This window comes from Stenella coeruleoalba (genome assembly GCF_951394435.1).
Source record: "Stenella coeruleoalba genome assembly, chromosome: 6".
NCBI classification, from domain to species: Eukaryota; Metazoa; Chordata; class Mammalia; order Artiodactyla; family Delphinidae; genus Stenella; species Stenella coeruleoalba.
Genome location: NC_137151.1, coordinates 15996076 through 16020350, shown reverse-complemented (window position 1 = coordinate 16020350; position 24275 = coordinate 15996076). Strand labels below are relative to the sequence as shown.

Genomic DNA, 24275 nt, shown 5'->3' with positions numbered 1-24275 from the left:
CAGATGTCCCACTTTGCATAAACAGACATTAAGAAAGCCAGACATTAAAAATATAAGAACTTAAAGGGCACATTTCTGCTTTGAGATTGCATGCTGGTGCTCCCAGGAAACAGAAGTGAAGAAAAAGTGACAAAGATAAGTTTATCCTCCGTTTTGCCATTTTGTGACACCCACTAGCATGCTTAACCTCCAGCTTCTTTCTCTTTGATATATGTAAGGTGTTCCCCAGGAGGGGAAAAGAAAGAATCTAGTAACAAATGTTTCTTCTCTCCTCTCTCCCAGGATTCAGCACCATTTCCATTGGTGGGAAGAACCCTGAAGGGCTACTATAAAATAGAAAATTTGACAGCCAAAATTGGGAGAGGAAACATGTTCTAGAAAGCATGATATGGTCTAAGATTGTGAGATCCTCAAACGCAGATAACGATTCTTGTTCCTCTCTGTTGCCCGGGGCCTAACCTATGCCTGGTAAATGTTTTGAGCTTTGGTGTTCTCATTTGCCAAATGATGTTAATATCTAACTGCACAGAATTGTGATAGGATTATATGAGACAAGCTCCTGAAATTTATTTTTAAGCAGCAAATTTACAAATGAGTAAATGCAAATAGATATTAAATCCATGAAAAGATTCTCAAACCTACCAGTCAGAAAAATGTAAATTAAAACAAATAGGAGATACTTTTTTTTGTCCCTTCAGATATTCAACATTTTTGAAGGTTGATATAATCTGGTGCTAATAAGAAAATTATACACAAAACAGTTATTTATTGCTCGTGGGAACAGTATTGTGATATATCTTTAAAAAAAGCAGGCTTTCCAAAATTTTATTTGAAGTTTCTGTTACTTAAAATTTTAAAAGATATATGAAGTTATCATCATGAGAATTCAGAGTTGTTTTGGATTTTCTTATATAACTTTACTGTTAGTTTTGTTTTCATTTAAATTACACATGTGGCAGTAAGGGAAACTATAAGATTTTCAGTACCTAGAGTCCAAAGTCTCTTTAACTTTGGGTAAAAATTTAAGTTGCTATAACCTGGTGGTATCAGTTATCATTATAAAATGTTCAGAGTATTTTACCCAGAGATTCCAATTAGAAAACTCTTTTATGGCTATACAAGCCTAAATAAATCATTTTACGTAAAATACACTTGCTGCAGTATTGTTTGAGGACAAAAATCTGAAATTGGTGGCGGTGGAAGTGGTGGTGTGATGAATTGGGAGATTGGGATTGACATATATACACTAATATGTATAAAATAGATAACTAATAAGAACCTGCTGTATAAAAATAATAATAAAATTCAAAAAAACACCCTGAAATCAGGCATGTTTCAATTAAAATAAGCTAATAAATTAAGGTAGGTACATCTATTTTTAAAAATGAGAATGCATGAGCATTAATCTGGAGAGCTGTCCATGGTGTGCAATTCAGAGAAATGGAAAAGTAAACGAAAGCAAATTGCATAGTAACGTAAATGGTAAAATCACATTTAAAGAAATACAGATTGTATATATGTGATAAGTGTTTAAATAAATACAGAGATAGGTTTGGAAAATTATACATATCAGACTTCTAATCTGGAGTAGTGATGAGCCTAAGATTACACTGTTAGAGGGAATATTATTAACTTAAAAATTCAGTCAAGTTATATTTTCTAATTTCAGAAGCATATATATATATATATATATATATATATATATATATATATATATATTTTTTTTTTTTTTTTTTTTTTTGCGGTACACGGGCCTCTCACTGTTGTGGCCTCTCCCGTTGCGGAGCACAGACTCTGGACGCACAGGCTCAGCGGCCATGGCTCACGGGCCCAGCCGCTCCGCGGCATGTGGGATCTTCCCGGACTGGGGCACGAATCCGTGTTCCCTGCATCGGCAGGCGGACTCTCAACCACTGCGCCACCAGGGAAGCCCAGAAGCATGTATTTTTGATACAAAAATCTAATAAAGTTTAAAAAAGAAGTTGAAATTGGTAAAAACTTGCTACAGGTGGGAGTATTGACTGAAATGGGGAATGAGAAAAATCTCGAGGGTGACACAAATGTTCTTTATCTTGATTGTGATAGAAGTTACACACGTATATATATTTAGCAGAGCTTATCAAATTGTACCTTTAAAATGGGTGGATTTTATGATATATATATTATACTTCAATAATTTAAAAAAATGAATTGGGGAGGAGTTATAGGACTTTTTTTTTAATCCTCCACCCCCTTACTCACAAGTGCTCCCAAGATTAGTTGAAAGTATTGTTCTCTGGCAACAGAGTGAACACAAGGGTATAAGGTATTTATTACTCTTTCTACTAATTCAATCCAATTCCCTGAGGAAATGCTACACACATATGTATATATGCATGTATTTTTCCTATTATTTTAAACAACAAATTTTGGGGGAATTAATTAGTCTCCCTTTTCCCCGTGATCATCCCTCAGCTCAGAATCAAATTTCCAGCTCAATTACATCGAATGTAGTGTATTTTATAAGTCTTCACACGTTTCTCTTCTAACTTCTCCATCTCCTCTATTCAAGAACCTAATGTTGAGCCCCCCTTTATAATTAGATTTTTCCTATTTTTCCATATCTGTTGTTCATGTACTTTCTGAAAAATAAATTGCCTAAAATTATTTGCAGAAAAATAAGGGCACACAATTTAAAAATCAGATTCAACAAGCTTTAATTTAGTGCTTGTACATCTAGGACTGCTTGGGGAATAAAGAGAAAGAAATAGGCACCGACACACAAATTAGCAGACACAAATCCTAAGTTGAGAATTTTTGCTATCAACATTTTTCCTTTTTTGAGGATTAAAAACTCCGGGGGTCGGGGGAAAGCCTTCCAAAAGAACTGTATTCTGTAATGTAGAAAAGAAAAAGAAATATAATTAATTCTTTCAGAAGACTTTTTAGTACCTGTAGTTAAGAATAAATTTGTGTCTTTTATATCGGTTCCTTTGGTCATTACAGTAAATAGCCTCATGTGGTTATAACCCACTCTGTTGCTCATAAAACAGGTTTGATCTGTGTTTATCACTTGCTCTATGAGTAGCTCTTCATTTCTGTTTGTTGTTCCTATGGTTATAAAATATACTACTGTAACAGTTCTTAAACGCACACTAGCACTATAAAACAGTACCTCTGTTGCAATGGTAAATGGGAGGGGTTCCTTAATTTCTCTTTCTGATTTTTCATTGTTAGTGTATAGGAATGCAAGAGATTTCTGTGCATTAATTTTGTATCCTGCAACTTTACCAAATTCATTGATTAGCTCTAGTAGTTTTCTGGTGGCATCATTAGGATTTTCTATATATAGTGTCATGTCATCCACAAACAGTGACAGTTTTACTTCTTCTTTTCCAATTCATATTCATTTTTTTCATATTCATTTTATTTCTTTTTCTTCTCTGATAGCCGTCACTAGGACTTCCAAAACTATGTTGAATAAAAGTGGTGAGAGTGGACATCCTTGTCTTGTTCCTGATCTTAGAAAAAATGCTTTCAGTTTTTCACCATTGAGAATGATCTTGGCTGTGGGTTTGTCATATATGGCTTTTATTATGTTGAGGTAGGTTCCCTCTATGCCCACTTTCTGGAGAGTTTTTATCATAAATGGGTATTGAATTTGTCAAAAGCTTTTTCTGCATCTATTCAGATTATCATATGTTTTTTATCCTTCAGTTTGTTAATATGGTGTATCACATTGATTGATTTGCGTATATTGAAGAATCCTTGCATTCCTGGGATAAACCCCACTTAATCGTGGTGTATGATCCTTTTAATGTGCTGTTAGATTCTGTTTGCTAGTATTTTGTTGAGGATTTTTGCATCTATGTTCATCAGTGATATTGGCCTGTAATTTTCTTTTTTTGTGACATTTTTGTCTGTTTTTGGTATCAGGGTGATGGTGGCCTTGTAGAATGAGTTTGGAAGTGTTCCTCCCTCTGCTATATTTTGGAAGAGTTTGAGAAGGGTAGGTATTAGCTCTTCTCTAAATGTTTGATAGAATTCGCCTGTGAAGCCATCTGGTCCTGGGCTTTTGTTTGTTGGAAGATTTTAAATCACAGTTCAAATTTCAGTGCTTGTGATTGGTCTGTTCACGTTTTCTATTTCTTCCTGGTTCATTCTTGGAAGGTTGTACTTTTCTAAGAATTTGTACATTTCTTCCAGGTTGTCCATTTTACTGGCATATAGTTGCTTGTAGTAGTCTCTCATGATCCTTTGTATTTCTGCAGTGTCAGTTGTTACTTCTTTTTTATTTCAAATTCTGTTGATTTGAGTCTTCTCCCTTTTTTCCTTATGAGTCTGGCTAAAGGTTTATCAATTTTGTTTATCTTCTCAAGGAGCCAGCTTTTAGTTTCATTGATCTTTGCTACTGTTTCCTTCATTTCTTTTTCCCATTGCAACAAAAAGAATAAAATACCTAGGATAAACCTACCTAAGGAGGCAAAAGACCTGCATGCAGAAACTAGAAGATGAAAAACTTTCACTGATGAAAAAAATCAAAGGCGATACAGACAGATGGAGAGATATACCATGTTCTTGGATTGGAAGGATCAACACTGTGAAAATGACTGTACCACCCAAAGCAATATACAGATTCAATGCAATCCCTATGAAATTACCAGTGGCATTTTTCACAGAACCAGAACAAAAAATTTTACAATTTGTGTGGAAACACAAAAGACGCCGAATAGCCAAAGCAATCTTGAGAAAGAAAAACAGAGCTGGAGGAATCAGGCTCCCTGACTTCAGACTATACTACAAAGCTACAGTAATCAAGACAGTATGGTACTGGCACAAAAAAAGAAATATAGATCAATGGAGCAGGATAGAAAGCCCAGAGATAAACCCATGCACATATGGTCACCTTTTCTTTGATAAAGGAGGCAAGAATATACAATGGAGAAAAGACAGCCTCTTCAATAAGAGGTGCTGGGAAAACTGGACAGCTACATGTAAAAGAATGAAATTAGAACACTCCCTAACACCACGCACAAAAATAAACTCAAAATGGATTAAAGACCTAAATGTAAGACCAGACACTATCAAACTCTTAGAGTAAAACATAGGCAGGGGCTTCCCTGGTGGCGCAGTGGTTGAGGGTCTGCCTGCCGATGCAGGGGACACAGGTTCATGCCCCGGTCTGGGAGGATCCCGCATGCTGCGGAGCGGCTGGGCCTGTGAGCCATGGCCACTGAGCCTGCGCGTCTGGAGCCTGTGCTACACAATGGGAGAAGCCACAACAGTGAGAGGCCCGCGTACCGCAAAAAATAAAAAAAAATTATGTCTATTTATATTCAAGATCTGCCTTTCTTCATTTTCAATGCTATCAACATTTAAATAACTAATGTTAGATTTTGACATTTTTACTTATTTAAATAAATTTTTAAATGCCATTATGAAGTGAATTGTGTGAAATCTTTAATTTGGAAGTTAAATATTTAACATAAGAATATGAAGAGTTGTAGAACATTTATATCATTTATGTAACATAAATAACTCACCAAAAAAGTTCAAAGCATACATAATTCTGAAAACAGCCACAAATTATTGAAAAAAATTAAACATTATATATTCATGTAGATTTTCACCAACATTTTCTTATTATGTAGAAATTGGTAAATAAACTTAGAACAAATTTTAGTAGCAGTTATAGACCTTGCCAAAACTATAGACTTGTAACCTTGCGTTATTGTAACAGTATTATATTATTTATATATTACATCTTATTAGTCTGTTCGTCAATTCAACAGATATTTTCTTTGTCCCTACTACATGTATGGACCTGTGCTAAGCACTGAGATTATAAAACTTAGGAAGGTTAGCTTTGGCCCTTCAGGAATTTTATTTTAAAGAAAATAAAATAGATGTTTAGAATGTACTGTGATATTTACTTGGATAGCGAGTGGTAGGTCTTCCAAAACTTTCCAGTTTATCCATCTTCAGTTTACCCTCTACTTGATTTTGTTAAAGTAAAACATCGTTGAGTATCTTAGTGTTTTTCTTGCTTATTTTTTCATTTGTGGTTGATTTCTACAAGTAAATAACTTCATGACTCTCATAAATCTTATTTTAAAATTTCTATGCCCAACCAAGTAAAGGTAATTCAGAAACCTAAGCACCAAGCTTGTAATCGATGTGGTGGCACACTGTGAAAACGTGTACACATGTATGTAACAACAGAATCAAGTTTTAATTTATTCCTGCTGGTAGATAATAACAGGAAGTCAAGCAGACTGATGTGTGATAGCTATTTATCCAGCTGTACATTGTTTATGCATAAGCACAATTCATGAGAGTTTCTTTGCGCCTCATTAAATAAGTTAATCATGTAAATCATAGAGAAAATTTTTAGAAAATGCGGGTATAAGTTTAAACATAAATGTTGCATTTGTCATTGCTGAACATAAAAACAGATGTGACAATGCCCAGGTGTCAGTCACAAAATGTTATCATTCTTTAGTATCTAATTTGAGTAAGAAATTAAAAGGTCAAATTGATAATATACTGCTATTTGTAGAGCATGGTCACCAATATAAATCATTCTGCATAATTAAAACAAGCCTAAAGGGCTCCAATGCAATGATAAGAATTTAAAATGAGATGAATATCATTTCTTTAAATTACATTGAGAGACTTTTTCAACAGAAGCTCCCCAAATCCATCATTTAGTCAATGAAAAATCCATTAATATATGTTTAGTGAGTTTATGGCAGTAAACGCAGCATGCCTGAATCCTTTAATTTTTCCCAGCCCCTCATTGTTCCATATGCCTTCTACTATTATAAGGAATAGTAGCCAGACAGGAGAGGCAACATCTAAAAAATTGATGGGGAGAAAGGGAATGAATAGAGAAGAAAATGTAGAAATGGCCATACAAGGTGCATATTTAAGGCAGTGACTCTGGAGGCAAATATGGGCCTGAATTCATGTATATGTTATGTTTTCATTTTCAGTCAGTTCAAAGTATTTTCAAATTTCCCTTTTGATTTCTTGTTTGATTAACAGTTTATTTAGACATATTTTATTTAGTTTCAAATATTTGGGGACTTTTCTGCAAATACTGTTACTCATTTTTAATTTAATCCTGTAGTGGTCCAAGAACATATATTGTATGATTTAAAACATATTAGATTTATTGAGATTTGTTTTGTGGCTTAGAATATGGTCTATCTTGGTAAATGTTTTGTGTATACTTGAAGAGAGTATGCATTCTGCTTTTGTACAGTGTTCTGTAAATGACATTTAAGTCACATTGATAGTGTTATTCACATCTTGTATATTCTCACTACTTTTCTCTCTATTCTGTCAGTTATTGAGGGAAAAGTCTTGAAACTTCCAAATATAATTGAAATTAGTCTATTTCTAACTATACCTATATCATTTTTGCTTCATGTATTTTGCTTTGTTATTAGGCATATAAACATTCAGGACTGTTATATTCTCCTGATAAATGGTGTCTCTGTATTTTTTCTAATATTCTTTGCTCTGAAATCCACTTTGTCTAATAGGAATATAGTCCCCCCAGCCTTCTTTGGTTTAGAGTTAGGATGTTATGTCTTTTTTTATTATCTTGCTTGTAACCTACTTGCATATTTATATTTCAAGTGGGTTTCTTGTAGACAGTATATAGTTGAGTTTCAGTTTTAATCTGATTTGACAATCTCATCTTCACTTGGGATTCTTAGTTCATTTACATATGATGTGGATATTAATATGCTTGCCATTTGCTTTCTATTTATTCTTTTTCTTTTTTTCCTGTATTCCTATTTTCTGCCTTCTTTTGGATGAAATGATTTTTTAGTGATTTCTATTTATCTCCTTTTTTGGCTTATAAGCTATAACTCTTTGGTTTATTATTATCATTATCATTATTATTATTATTATTATTGTGATTGCTTTAGGATTTATAGCAATCATACATCTTTAAGTTAATTTAATTCAAGTTATATACCTATTCACATATAGGATAAAAGTATTCCAAATGTATGCTTCCATGTATACCATCCCAACCTTTGTGCTATTGTTGTTATATATTTTATTTCAACAATATATTAAACTCTTCAATAAGTTATTGCTACTTTAGTTTGAACAGTTAACTGCCTTTTACAGAGAATTAAATAGTAAGAAACAAAGGCTTTTTATTTGTTCACATACTTGTTTTATTTATTTTTTGGGTGTTTTTCATTTTTTTGTGCAGATCCAGGTTTTCCTCTGGTATCATTTTCTTCTGCCTGAAGGGCTTCCTCTAATAGTTTTTTGAGTACAAATCTGCTGGTTATGAAATTCAGCTTTGATATGTGTTAAAAATTCTTTTCATTTCACCTTAAATTTAAAATAAAAAAAAAAACCTCTTCACTTTATCTAGAACTCTAGCTTGGTAGTTGTTTTTCTTTTTTTCTTCTCTCAGTATTTTAAATGTATTACTCAACTGCTTTCTGACTTTCGTAGTTTCTGCTGAGAGGTTGGCTGTCATTCTTATCTTTGTTCCACTCTATGTATTGTTTTACTCTGGGTGCTTTTAAGATTTTATATTTATCAATGGTTTTAAGCAATTTAATTACAGCATGCCTTGGTATATTTTTCTTCATACTTTGTTTGAAGTACTTTGAACCTCTTAGACCTGTGGGTTTACAGTTTTCGTCAAATTTGGAAATGTTTTGGCCATTATTTCTTTAAAAGCTTTTTCTGTATCCTCACTTCTCTCCATCAGAGACTCAAATTACATGTATATTTGGCTACTTGAAGTTGTCTCACAGTTCATTGATGCTCTGTTCATTTTTTTTTCTAATCTTTTTCTCTTTGTATTTCATTTTAGATAGCCTCTGTTTGTCTTTATATTCACTAATATATTTTTCTGTAGTGTTAATCTGTTTCTAATCCTACCTGGCATTTTTCATCTCAAAATTGTTTTAATACCCTTGTAAACCATTTTATCATGGTGTTATTTCTGGGAATGTTTTAACTGATTTTTGTCCTCTTTATGAGTCATTATATTCCTGTTTCTTTGAATGTCTGATTTTTTTTTATTAGATGCCATAGATTGTGAATTTTATCAATTTGGGGTGCTGGATATTTTTTCATTCATGTAAATATGATTAGGCTTTGTTTTGAGATTCAGTTAAACTTATTTGGAAACAGTTTAATCCCTTTTCATCTTGCTTTTAAGCTGTGTTTAGGGGACCAGAACAGTGTTTATTCTAGGTCTAAGTTTGCCCCACTACTGAGGCAAAACCCTCTGAGTACTCCACCCAATGCCCTGTATATTATGCGTGTTTTTTTTTCCTAACTCAGATAGTTTCTGCAGCTGAAAGCATAAAGCAGATCATTGGAGTGCTCTGTTTATACAGCCCACATTTTGCAGTACTTTGTCACACAAACTCATGCAGTCTTGGCTGTCCATGACTTTCAACAACTATTTTATCAATTCAGGGAGACCTCAGGGTTCTGCCTAATTTTTCTTCTTTGTACCATGCCTTGGAGTCTCTCTAGAAGGTAAGCTCAGACAGTCTTAAGACTTAATTGACTTTACATTTTTCTGAATCACTATCCTTCATTGCCTGATATTCAGTGTCCTGAAAACCATTGTTTCATATATTTTGTCTGGTTTCTTGTTTTTACTTTGGTTTGGTTTTGTTTTCTGCTTTTAGTTGTTTCAGGCATGATGGTCAATCTGGCCCCTGAAGTAGATATCTGAATTCATTGTGATATCACATTGACCTTAGGCTACATTTTAGCTCCTAGGGCAGGGTTTAGTTAAGAATATAATTTTCCAAAATGAGAGTCAATATTTAATGCAAAGTATTATTCTCTAATATTTAATTAGGATATTATTTCAGAATATAGTCTCACAATTCTTGGGATTCCATTGTCATTAAAAATCTTTTGACATATAGTCCCTGGCTGGAGGCTGCTTGGGGGTAAAGAAACTGCCATTTTTCTCACTTAAAAATTTCTTATTTGGAAGCAGTCTAAATACCGTGCAACACACTACTTATATACTCAAAAGTCCAAAACTGTCTCATAACCTCTTTTTATCCATAAGAGTATGTCTCAAGATCTTTGACTTAGAAAAATCACTTAAGGAGAATGATTTCTCCTGTCAACTCAGTGTATATTTGGAGGGAGGGAAAAATAGCCTCAAATAAGCTGGTGAAATAACGAACTCTGGACAGCATCTGTGTGACATCATGGAACTGATTGCTCTATCTTTGTTGACACCTGATTCTTACAAGATGTTCAGCTGGCTTCTCATAGAAGATGCCTAGAGTTTGGTTGGTTTAATTGTGTCCAATCAGGATGCATTTGCAATCTAATTAATTAATATTTTTCTCACTTCTGTTGACCTGTAAGGAAATAAACATAGGAGACTTCCTAGATCATTAAATTATTGCTTCTCTAAACTGAAGTCATTCTTCTGCATGCAGATTGTGCATTAAAAATACGTAGTTTTACAGATGACTAGAGTGCTGATAAAAGAAACAAATAAAAAAGATAAGAATTTGTTCTGTTTATCCTTTTCTCCAGTGATTATTTACAAATCTTTACAAAAGCTCTCAAAAATACCTTAAGAATGGCTTCTTATAATGTGAACCATGCGGCTTTTGGCAGTTTAGCATTTCTAATCTTGCTGTCTGACTTGGGGGAGAGGGAGAATCTCTTTGCTTTCTTCGTGTCAGGTTTCTCATCTGAAATATAGCCATAATGTGTTTTGCTCTTGTATGGACTACATACGTTAGTTGTAATATTCAATTTGAAAAACAGACCACCTAATACAAACATAATACATAACCACAGTAATATGTGTCATTGCTGAATTATTCTTCTGCAAGTGCTTACCGTAATGGTAAAATGCAAAGTTTGAGTCTATCATATATAATTTTATTATAAAGAAGAATCAAATAGGAGAACAAATTACTCTTTGACTTTGATGTACTCTGCATGAGAGTGAGAATAATGTGGTTAAAAAATAAAACAAATGGGTAATATTTGCAAACAATAGAAGGAAATATCTTGGAATCTATTTTTCTTAGCAATGGGAAGAGGCATTTTCAAATCATATTAACTCTGGAAATTACCTTTCTTCCTATTAAAATACCAAGAGTATCCATATAGCAGAGCAGAGACCATGCAAAGCAGAGAAATCTTTCCCAGGGTATATCATTGCAACTGACATTTTGCAGAGGGGTGAAGTAAAAACCTAAAATTTTAATATTATACATTTCTATGTAGATATTAGAAAGAGTTTATATGATTCTGTAAGTCTGTACCTTGAAGCATTGCATAGATAAAGACTAAAAAAACTCTGAAAAATAGTATTTGTGATTAGTGTGATTCAGAATAAGAAGATATTTCCCTTAGAAACAAATAACTGAGTGTTAATATTCCATATATATGATATATATATGGTATATATATATATATATCATATCTTTATTCATATATATATGTGTATATATATATATATATATATATATATACATATATATATATATCATCAACAGGCACATAGGTTGTTTCCATATCCTGTCTATTGTAAATAATGCTGCAGTAAACATAGGGGTGCATGTATCTTTTCGAATTAGTATTTTTGTGTTCAGATAAATACCTAGAAGTGAAATAGCTGGATCATATGGAAATTCTATTCTTAATATTTTGAGGAATCTCTATACCACTTTCCACAGGGCCTTCACCAACTTACATTCCCACCAAAAGTGTTTGAAAGTTCTCTTTTTTCCACATCCTCTTCCACATTTGTTATTTTTTGCCTTTTTGATAATAGCCATTTTAACAGATGTGAAGTGATATTGTGGGTTTTGATGTGCATTTCCTTGATTATTAGTGTTGTTAAATATCTTTCAAGTGTCTGTTGGCCATCTGTTTGTCTTCTTCGGAAAAATGTCTTATTTTAAAATTAAGTTGTTTGTTTTTTTGTTGTTGAGTTGCATGAGTTCTTTATATACTTTATTAACCCTTTATCAGATATATGACTTGCAAATATGCTCTACCATTTAGTAGGTTGTCATTTCATTCTGTTGATTGTTTTCTATGTTGTTCAAAAGCTTCTTAGTTTGATATAGTCCAATTTGCTTATTTTTGCTTTTGTTTCCCTGCCTGAGGAGACATATCCAGAAAGATACTGCTAAGACCCATGTCGAAGGGCATACTGCCTATGTATTCTTCTAGAAGTTTTATAGTTTCAGGTCTTACATTCAAGTTTTTAGTCCATTTTGAGCTAACTTGTGTGTATGGTGTAAGATAGTGGTCTAGTTTTATTCTTTTGCATGTGGCTGTCCAGTTTTCCTAATACCATCTACTTTTCTCCAATGTATGTTCTTTGCTCCTTTGCCATAAATTAATTGTCCATATATGTGTGGGTTAATTTCTGGGCTCTCAGTTCTGTTCCATTGATCTATGTGTCTGTTTTTCTGCCAGTACTGTGCTATTTTGATTACTGTAGCTTTGTAGTATAATTTGAAATCAGGGCATGTGATACTTCCAGCTGTGTTCTTTCTCAGGATCACTTTGGTTATCTGGGGTCTTCTGTAGTTCCATACAAATTTTAGGATGTTTTTGTTCTATTTCTATAAAAAAAATGTCACTGGGGATTTTTATAGGGATTCCATTGAATCTATAGATTGCTTTAGGTAATGTAGTCATTTTAACAATGTTAATTCTTCCAAACCACGAGTACAGAATGTCTTTCCATTTCTTTGTGTTTTCTTCAATTTCTTTCAACAACGTCATAGTTTTCAGTGTATAGGTCTTTTGCCTCCTTTGTTAAATTGTATTCCTAGGTTCTTTTTGTTGCAATTCTAAATAGGACTGTTTTCTTAATTTCTCTTTTTGCTAGTTCACTGTTAGTGTATATAAACAACAGATTTTGTATATTGATTTTGTACTGTGCAACTTTCTGTATTCATTTATTATTTTTAGATTATTTTGGTAAAGTCTTGGTTTTCTATGCATAAAATTGTGTCATCTGGGCTTCCCTGGTGGCGCAGTGGTTGAGAGTCCGCTTGCCGATGCAGGGGACACGGGTTCGTGCCCCGGTCCGGGAAGATCCCACATGCCGCGGGGCGGCTGGGCCCGTGAGCCGTGGCCGCTGAGCCTGCGCGTCCGGAGCCTGTGCTCCACAACGGGAGAGGCCACAACAGTGAGAGGCCCACGTATCGCAAAAAAAAAAAAAAAAAAAAAAATTGTGTCATCTGCAAATAGTGACAGTTTTATTTCTTTTCCAATTTGGATGACTTTTTTCTTACCTAATTTCTTGGCTAGGACTTCCACTACTATGTTGATTACGAGTGATGAGAGTGGACATCCTTGTCTTATTCCTGATCTTAGAGGGGTAGCTTTCTGTTTTTCACCATTAAGTATGATGTTAGCTCTAGGTTTGTCATATATAACCTTTACTGTGTCGAGGTACATTTCTTCTATACCCAAGTTATTGAGAGTTTTTATCATAAATAGGTTATTACAAATTTTCTTAATAGTTATGCCTTATTATTTTGTTTGTACTTTTTGAATATTATTATTTATCTGTAATGAAGAAGTAGAGCATTATTAAGGAAAGACATCATCATCATCATCATCTAAATTTATTGTGGAAAATCTTTGCAGACTCACATATATTACATACACATGCATGTGACAATTTTTTGTTTGTTTCCATCCACATTCTTTCTAAAATTTCAGATGAATTTCTGGCCTATTTATTCATTTTTCTTCTTTGATTTATAAAACTAATATACATTTAATAGCCACTAAGTTCCAGGGAATCTGCTAAGCATGAAAAACTAAAGGCAAATAAGATTGCTCTCAAGAGGTTTGTGTTTCTTGTTTAGTGATTTTCAAAGTGTAGTCCTTAGACCACCTATGTGAGAAGTACCTTGGGTATTTGTTAACTCTGAAGATATCTGATGTCACTCCAATTTATAATTTCTGTGTATGCGTTTCCAAAGTCTATATTTTTAACAAGCACCGCAGTTGATTCTTTTGCTCTTTAAAATTTGCACACTGAACTACTGCATTTCAGCATTTCCCGTTTGAGCATTTCCCATTTGAGCATTTCCCATCCCCCATAACTTCTGAGTCTACATTTTAAGTTGTCATCAAGGGTTTTTTCCACTTTAAAGTCCGAGAAGCATTGGTATGGTCTATATCATTTCTGAAGCCAACCATACGATGAAGGTATGTGATATGATTGGAGAGTGATGTGGGAGACACCAACTAAATGTTCTCTGGACCTTGAATTTCACTGTTATCCATTATTCTATTTTTAACATTTCTCAGGTGAATCTGTTTACTACACTTTGCTTGGGTTTCTTGTTTGTTTGTTTGTTTAGGTTCCAATTGACACTGAAAATTTAAAGAATAGTGATGCACTGCTTGTGCTGATCAGTTAGTGTCTGGATACCTGTTATCAGCCTGATGCAGGGGCATGTGGACAATTAATATAGCTAGAAGGTCTGTATTACAAAAATAAGGGAAACCACAGATGTCAGAGTTAGTGCAACCTGTCTGCAATCATCTGTTCATTAATTTTATTCAACAGATATTTATTAAGCTTTTTCTACGAGCCAGGGATTTAATAGCATTTAAAATATTAAGAACAGCAAATATTTATAGACCAGTTTCACTGTGTATTAGTGACTCTTCTTAATTGTCACATGTGTTATCACATTTAATTGTCACAATCCTATAAAGGAGGGACTGCGATCTCTTCTGTTTTGCAAACCGGGAAGCTGAACCTTAGAAGAGTAACTTGCTTGAAGTCGCGCAGCTATAATACATTTTATTGGGAACTTGAATCCACCTCTCTTCCCTTGGAGCCCTCCTTTTTAACCTCTATGCTGTATTACTGCACCAGATGCTAGGAATTAGATCATCAAAGTGCTTAGTTAGACACAAAGGTGAAAAAAAAATATGACAAGCATGCTACATTTGAGGCATAGTGGAGATTCAAAGGAAGCGTAAGAGGAAATAAGAATTCATGGGGTCTACCTGTAGGAGTCAGAGAAGGCCAGAAGATGTTGCCTTGGTACATGCCAGGAGACGAGGGAGCAACATTCTGGGCATATGGAGCAGTATGTATAACAGCACAAAACATTAGACAACATGCTATGTTTAGGCAACTAAAATTTCTTGGTTTTGCTAAAGTGTATGTTTTGAGGTAGGAGAGAAGTGGGAAATGACAGAGTAGTAATGTGCCAGATATTAAAGATAATTATATGTCATGCCAAGAATCTCAGATTTATCTTATAGAAGATACAAATTGATTGGTTTTAAACAGATTAAATCATGAGATTTCAGTTCAGAGAAATTAATTTTTAAAGAATGGTAATGAATAGTGTAAACTTTTAGGTAATAATGAATCCAAATATTTTGTTAGTATACTTCTTAGTCTTTTCTTTCATAAAAGAAACAGTGGTGTTGCTGAGACAGTTGTAGGCATTTTGGCCTCAGGGAAAGGGTGAGCATAACATGATTTCTTTTTTTAAAAAATATATTTATTCTGTTTATTTATTTTTGGCTGTGTTGGGTCTTCATTGCTGTGCGCAGCTTTCTCTAGTTGTAGTGTGCGGGGGATGCTCTTCCTTGCTGTACGCGGGCTTGTAATTGCGGTGGCTTCTCTTTGCTGCGGAGCACAGGCTCTAGGCGTTTGGGTTTCAGTAGTTGTGGCACCTGGGCTCAGTAGTTGTGGCTCACGGGCTCTAGAGCACAGGCTCAGTAGTTGTGGCGCACGGGCCTAGTTGCTCGGCAGCATGTGGGATCTTCCCAGACCAAGGCTCAAACCTGTGTCCCCTGCATTGGCTGGCGGATTCTTAACCACTGCGCCACCAGGGAAGCCCAACACAATTTCTTATACCAGAGGGCAAGACCTTCCCAGCAGTGTTTTTGACTTGGCAAATTATGTGTGCACACTTTTTTCCCATGACTTAGTGGGAGTTGTTATTCTTGTCGGTCAGGTGCATTAAAAAATAAAATTATTTTGTGTTTACCATCATGAGCATGCCTCATTTCTAAGGCATCATCTTTTGGGAATAATGCCTAGGTTGTTTGGTACTTTGGGATCCTAGAGGCTACATATTGTTGGACACAATAATTAATGGTGCTGGACTCTACTGAGGTACAAATGTACATCCCCATCGGCAAGTGTGTATAGGGCAATTTTCAAGCAATGCCTTACTAACAACACCATTTTCTAGTTACAAACCTTTCTCTGACAAAGCCATCCAAATAACAATTCAGAGATCATGCAACTATCTTGCAGGGCAGGAATAGAGCCGTAGACATAGAGAAGGGACATGTGGACATGGGGTGGGGGGGAAGGGAAGTGTTGGACGAATTGGGAGATTAGGATTGACGTTAAAAAAAAAATCATGCAAATATCAATAAACGATGCTAGGATCCTATTTTTCATCTGGTTCATTCAAGCCACACACACACACACACACACACACACACACACACATATGCATCTTCTTTCAGAAAAATAAATACTTTTAAATGTTCCAATTTCAACCTGATTTAAAAATGGACTAACAATTGACTAATTCTTTTTTATTTGAGTAAATTTAGTCACAATTTCCGGTATAAACCAAGGGGAAAGGAGAAGACCTTACCAACACCCCAGTCATATCTATAGCAGATAGTCATTCTTTGTTTTTAGTATTCTGTGATCATCTGGCAAACGGAATAAAATTACTAACTGATGCAATCCTTTCCATTAAGTAAATTTCAGGGAATACCACTTCCGCTCCCACGGATATGATTCCCAGTATCTGGCACTTGTATCATATGTGACAAATAATCGTTGGTTTCTTACTTTGAGTTTGGCCTGGCATTCACCCAGGAGTGAAGGGTTTTTCTTCATTCTTCCTCACCATGAGATGTTGCTTATGTGATAGGATAAAACAGAGAAGATCTCCAGCTCATCGATTTTTATGACCCAAGTCAGGATATGAACTTAGGGATCTCTGCCTTTATGCATTATGAGGCCATATTCTTTATACATTTTTTTTTATAGGAACAGTGATGGTTTTTGGTATGGCTTTTGTTTGTTTTTCTTGCTGTTTCTTTACTTTCCATCTTTTGCTATCACTGTGGTTTTTGTTTGTTTTTCTTGCTGTTTCTTTACTTTCCCTCTTTTTCTATCACAGTGTACTTCACTCTGTTTCTTCCACACAGTATATCTTTCTAGGTCACACCTTTGCTGCCTCAAGAATTTTAACGAGAGTTATAAACCTACTGTGTCCACACACCTGGGAAACTCTTGCTGACCTTATCCTTCATCATTTTCCCATGAGGATTTGTTATGACTTTGAATATGGTGTGTTTTAAGAAAACATATTATATAAATAGGTGTTGCCCTTTGTTACACAATGAGGATGCCACGAGTCTACTGGCCCTCTGTCAATAGGCCATTCCATTGTTTCTTGGTTTTCCATCAGTAGAGTTGTCATTATGAGGCTCCCACCTCCTTTTTTCATAATTAAGCTGTGTCTTTCTTGCTGTTACTTCTCTCAATCAAGAACATATGATTTCGCTGAAGGAGCATTTAAAATAAAGAAAAGGCAGATTTGAATTCCAGCTTAGTCACCAACTTTATGTAATACAAATAAAATGTTAATATTTTAGCTGTCCTAGAATAAATTCTCAAACACACCTAGGGTTGTTGCTGCTGTAGTAGTATGAACACAAGTTACTCTTGACTGTTGACACATGGAGTGTTGGAGTTGAAACATTTCTTAATTTTTACCCTCATGTTGCAGATTAGGAAAGCAAGAGCAGAGGGTACAAACAGAATGAGCTGTCATCCCGCTATCATGATACTTCAGTTTCAGATCATGCCAGAGTCTATTTTACTACATCCCCATACTGATGTTTTCCTACCAATAGCATTATTCCTCTTCTCACTTCATAGTATGTACTTGTGGATCATTCTGAATTTGAACCTAATAATCAACGACTCTGTCTAGTTCACTAGATTCTGTCTAATGTTTCACGTGAAACCCTTGGGTTTTGTGATATTTTTCATGTTAAATAATTTCATAATCTTAATAGTTTATTTCAATAATGATGTATGCAAAATTATTTCACTGAGGGGACATAGCAAGTTTCCCTGTCTCAGTGTGCTGGAATATATTTAAACCTTGCTAGCCAAACTAATTAAAATATTTTGTTTAAGGAGTTCTGAGGGCCCACTACTTTTTGAGTCTCTAATGGATACTTCATGGGCTAACAGAGAAAAAAATATTGTGTTGACTTTTTTTCTCCTTAAAATATAATGTGATGTTGCATGATTGGTTTAGCCAAACTTGAATATTAGAAAATGATGTACAATCACATGAATCTTGGAAAAGTCAGATTTAATTAAAAAATCAGTTGATTGGATTTAAATAAACTCATTTTTCAAGATCACAAAATTTGAGAGACCTCACGGTTTTGCTAAGCTGTTATTTGTAAGAGTTCTTATCACAATATGTAGACATATAAATATTAACAAATTATGTAGTTCATTTAAAATTTCTTCCTCCACGGAAAGCACAAGTTTCATAATTTTAAGTTTCTAATACCCATCATATCTGACTACAAAATATAATATAGTGAATTCTTGATTATTCAGGGATTGACTAATCACTTGGTACATTAATCAGGTTTTTGATTTTTCCTTCTCTCTCCTTGCTGCATGCCTTTTGGTCACATCAGTATTCACTAGCAACTCAATTAGAATGAAGAAAAGAAACTAAACAAAATCCAAATTTAAATAGTATCCTTTGTTAGCAAATTACCTTTTTAATTTAAAAATTATAGAGAAAACATTTGAAATATTGACTTTCATTTGAAGTTTTTAGACTATCTGTATATTTAAAATATCAAAACTCTTCCTCTTCACTATTTCTATGGTGTTCAAAGATATATTTTGGCCACATAAAAAATGGATGCAGATGATAATTTTGGTTTATCAATTCTGTTAGTTCATGGGTTTTTTTGTTTTGTTTTCTTTCATTTCATTTCTTTTACTAATTGGATGAGTGATTATCTCAAGTTGTGTATGCACAAGAGAGACGTTTGGTGTGTGTTGAAAGACTGCGTGTGTGTGTGTGCATTTTGCTTAATGCTAAATAAATTCAAACTATCAGTAATTCTGAATTGGCCAGCTGTTTTCATGTAGAAGCAATGACAATAGACATTTTAGGTAAGATTTAAAAAGAAAAAAAAAAAGAACGTAAGCTTCTAGCAATCAATCAAGGTGTAAGCAACTTAAAATTGTCTCCATCTGTAAAACCATCATTTCACAAATGATATTGTTTTAAAGCAATGACAGAATCCAGCTTTGGTTATAAAACATATAAATTCTTATCTAATGAAATAAAGATAATTACTCCAAATCATACCATTTGAATTCTCAGAAACTTTAAAGCTTAACTATTGGATTCCTACTCTTCACAACCCATGGGCATTTTTAATAAGCCACATAGTATGATTCTAGGCTAGGGTGGGGAAATAAATTAGGAATCTCTCTCTAGAGGGTGCTTATGTATATTACATAGAATTAGGTTGTTTCTGTGAAATCATCCTAAATCATAGTGGATGATACAGTTTGTAATTTTCAACCACAAGGTCCATCTTAGTTTATAACTTCAGTAATCAATGTCTGGAAGCATACCGTGTAGTATATAGGAGACATCTATCAAATACCTTGTAAATGCTGAAGATCAAAACATTTGGTTGTCCAAAAATATCAAGGAGAGAAGAACATATCCAAATATATTTAATGTAAACATACAATGACACTATATTTATAGAAAAATTTATTAATATAATTTCTCCAGTTCTTTTCAATCTTTGCATAAATTTGCTATATAGGAATGTTTATTATTTTCATTTATACTTTCTGTTCTTATCTCCTGTATTCTTTTAAATCAGAATTGCCATTTTAAAATACTCTTACCAATTCAAATATGTGGCTATGTTTTGTATTTTAATTTTGTTTTTGTTTTATAAGCTCCATCAGCAAAACACCATCTGGTACATATTAAACATGAACCATATCCTCATTTAATCTGGTTGCTGTTTAGAAACCAAAGCTGAAGAGATGTCCCTCTACATTATTTTTTAATCACTTGTTATTTACTAGCATTTGAGAATTTACAATTTTACTATTAGTAACGTGTGTATATCATTCCAATGAAAAATTAAAGTAATCCTTGATTCATAGAACACACTGAAGACTTTATAAATTATAAATATGCTGAATAGATAGGTGACTTTCATGCCAATGTTGAGTAAATCAAATGTTTTATCATTCTCGTGATTCCTCCAAACGGTTATCTGATTTCTACTAATATATTTACACTGTACCTTTTTAAGTCCATTCCTAATGTCATTGCTGCTCTTTGCCAGCAATACGAATGTTAATTAAAATTTCATTGTATCAATCACAATGACATTGTGACTGAAAAAATACTGTGTATTCAGTTTAATCTTAATGTTGCTCAATTTCAGAAAATATTTGTCTATGATCATATTTTCAATAGTAAGAATTATTTCCAACCGCCTTTTAAACGCTTCTCTTTCATTCTTTTAAATCAGTAAAACTTCCATATTATTCCTCCTTTCTTGTTTTATATGAGTCTAAATGTAGAATAACAGTAATCAATGTGATTAATACACACATTTTAAAATGTAAAAAAGGGCAGCAACCTTGACATTTGAGCAGTAAATTAATAATGAAAGAATATTAGACATGAAAAGAAACACTCACTTGTATCTTTCAAATAAGATAGAATAAAAAATGAACACTTATTAATGACAGTTCCTAAAATTAGAAAATCTGAAAGTAATACATATTATAGATACCAGTAATTTAAGAGAAGCTAAAATATTTCTTACTGATCTTCACTTACCACAAAGCTTCCCTACCAGCCCCCAGTGAGTTCCTCTATTCTCAAAATACCGATTACCAAAATCTGACTTCTTGTTCACCAGATAAAATTTGGAAAATAGCAACATTGTTTTTATGAAAAATTAGGCAGCAAAATAAGAATGTAATGGAACTTGCTCATTTTGATAAAGGGCATTTATGAAAAACCCACAGCTAACTTCAAACTAATGGTAAAAGATTGAAAGCTTTTACACTAACAGCAGGATTCAGCCAAAGGTGTCTGCTCCTACCACTTTTATTCAAAATTCCCTGGAAATGCTAGCCAGAGCAATTAGGCAAGGAAAACAAATAAAAGGTATCCATCTTGAAAAGTAAGACACAAAACTATCTTTATTCACAGATGACATGATCTTATATATAGAAAATCTTAAACAATCCACAAAAATACCTATTGGAGCTAATATGAGTTCAGTAAAATTGCAGGATATAATATTAATATACAAAAACTCAGTTGTATTTCTATACACTTGGAATAAACAATTTAAAAATGAAACTAAGAAGACATTTCCATACATAATAGCGTTACAAAGAATAAAACACTTATGAATAAATTTAACCAAGGAAGTGAAAATTTGTATACCACAAAGCATTGTCAAAATAATTAATGATTTAAATAAACTGAAAGACATCCCATATTTATGGATTGGAAGATGTAATATTGTTAAAATGGCAATACTGTCCAAATTGATCTGCAGATTCGATGCAATCCCTGTCAAAATTCCACCTTCCTTTCTTTTGCAGAAATGGATAAATTTATTCTAAAATTTATGTGTATTTGCAAAAGAACTCCAAATAGCCAAAACAATCTTTAAAAAGAACAAAGTTGGAGAATTCACAGTTCCTGATTTCAAAATTAACTTCAAGACTACAGTAATCAAAATAGTGTGCTGTTGGAATAAAAACAAATATATAGATCAATGAAACAGAACCAAGAGTCCAGAAATAAATCCACATATCTATGGCTAATTGATTTTTCAACAGGGTACCAAGACCACCCAATACAGAAAGAATAATTTTTTTTAATAAATAGTGCTGGGACAACTGGATATCCACAAGAAAAAGAATGAGTTTAGACCCCTAACTCATACCACATATTAAAATTTACTCAAAGTAGATTAAAGTCGTAAATGTAAGACCTAAAGCTATAAAACTCCGAGAAGGAAGCATAGCTGTAAATTTTACTGTACTTGGATTAGGCAGTGGTTTCTTAATTAATACACCAGAGCACAAGCAACAAAAGAAAAAATAAATAAACTAAACTTAAATTTTAAAATTTATATTTCAAAGGACATTATCAAGAAATTAAGGAGACAACCCATAGAATGAGAGATAATATTTGCAAATAGTATATCTGATAAGGGTCTACTATCCAGAATATGTAAAGAACAATCACAACTCAGCACCAAAAGATAAACGACACAATTGAAAAGTCGGCAATTGATCTGAATAGATATTTCTCCAAAGAAGATATACAAATGGCCAATAAACACATAAAAGGACGCTCAACACCATTAGTCATTAGGCAAATGAAAAGCAAAACTCTTAATGAGGTATACTTCACACCCACTAGAATGGCTATAAAAAAACAAAAACTATATGGGGAAGTTTACTAAGGAAGTGGAGAAATTGAGATCCTTGTACATTGTTGGTGGTAGTATAAAATGACACAGCACTGTGGAGAAGAGTTTGACAGTTCATCCAAAACTTAAGCGCAGAGTCCAAAACATAAACATATGACCCAGCCATTCCACTCCTAGGTATAACTAAGAGAATTAAAAATATATATTTGCACAAAAACTTGTACGTGAATGTTCATAGCAGCATTATTTACAGCAGACAATAGTTGGAAACAACCCAAAAGTCCATTAACTGACAAATGGGTAAAGAATATGTGGTATATTCGTGTGATGGAATATTATTCAGCTATAAAAAGGAACACAGTAGTGATATATGCATGAAACCTGAAGACATGATGCTAAGTGTAAGAAACCAGACACAAAAGGCTACGCAAGATTCCATTAATATGAAATGTCCAGAATAAACAGGAAAGTTCATAAAGACATCAAGTATATTAGTGGTTGCAAGGGGCTGGGGGCTGGGGAGAATTGGTGGTGACTGCTTAAAGATGATGGGTTTTCTTTGGAGGGTGATAAACGTATTTTAGAATTAGCAGTGATCATTGGATGACATTGTGATTTTACTGAAGATGACCGAATTGCACATTTTAAAATGGTTAAAATCATCAATTTTTTTAAATTAAAAAAAGAATTTCTAATAGACATTTTCAAAATGAATACAAATATGGAAATTAGAGTATATCTCATGGCCTATTGTACATTCGATATAAGGTTTGGTTAAATGAAATCTCCATTCTTTTAGACTTTTTCTCTGAAATATTTAGCATGTTATATCAGGGTTCCAGTATGTTTCTGTAGAATATAGTGGAGTGTGCTAACTCTCCTACTAGACTACATGCACCTTGAGAACAGAAACAATTTTTCGTTTAATTTAGTTTACTGTTTGCAACTAGCTAAGTCGCTTATAACTGATTAACTGATGAGCATACCAATAGTTGTTGAATGACTTAATTAATTATTCTGACTGAGAAGAAGGAAGTTAATATACTATCACTGGTGATGTCTTGCCTAATTCTTGCCTTCAGATCCAAGTACAGAAACCATGGTTTCTTGTCATTGCTGCAAATGGGATGGAGCAACCATCACGTGTTCGTTTTATGGAGATCACTCAGTTGATGACCATAATACTAAAATGTGCATTAACTTAATTGTCTGGTACATTGCTTTATGTAAAAAATGCAATTTTCTGCAAACTTATTTTAGGTAGTATGATCAGTTATTACTATCTTTGGTTTCAATACTAAATGCTCTGTGGACCCTCAAAGTCCTCAAGTAATGTGAAAGACAGGGAAGTGATTCACTTTCTACTCACTGAGAATTTCAAGCCGTTATATAGTTGACACTGATGAGCATTATATTTGACTCTTGCTTCCTAACTGCAATTTTTAAAAGCATAAGTCTGTTGAACTCAGGTCTAGCCTCATTTCCATACATGGTGCTTCATTGCAAGTAACACAGTGGACTGTCACTTCAATAATATTCTTAAAAAAAATGCACTATTGAGTTCATTTTTGTAGTTTCTTGTAGCAACCTAAGTTAAACTGAAGTTTTAACTGAAAAACTAAAGTTAAAATTCACTTTCTTAATTTGCTTTCAGTCTATGATATTCTTATGCCTGGTCTTTATTAGAAATATGTATTATATTTTCTATATACAATTTCTTCTTAAAA

The 24275-nt window shown here is 33.6% G+C and overlaps 1 protein-coding gene across 14 annotated transcripts in view; it reads left to right on the top strand.

Moving 5' to 3' along the window:
• The window catches only part of DPP10 (dipeptidyl peptidase like 10), a 1578941-nt gene that overhangs the window by 806096 nt on the left and 748570 nt on the right, over positions 1–24275 (top strand). The gene's annotated exons all lie outside the window — the stretch shown is intronic.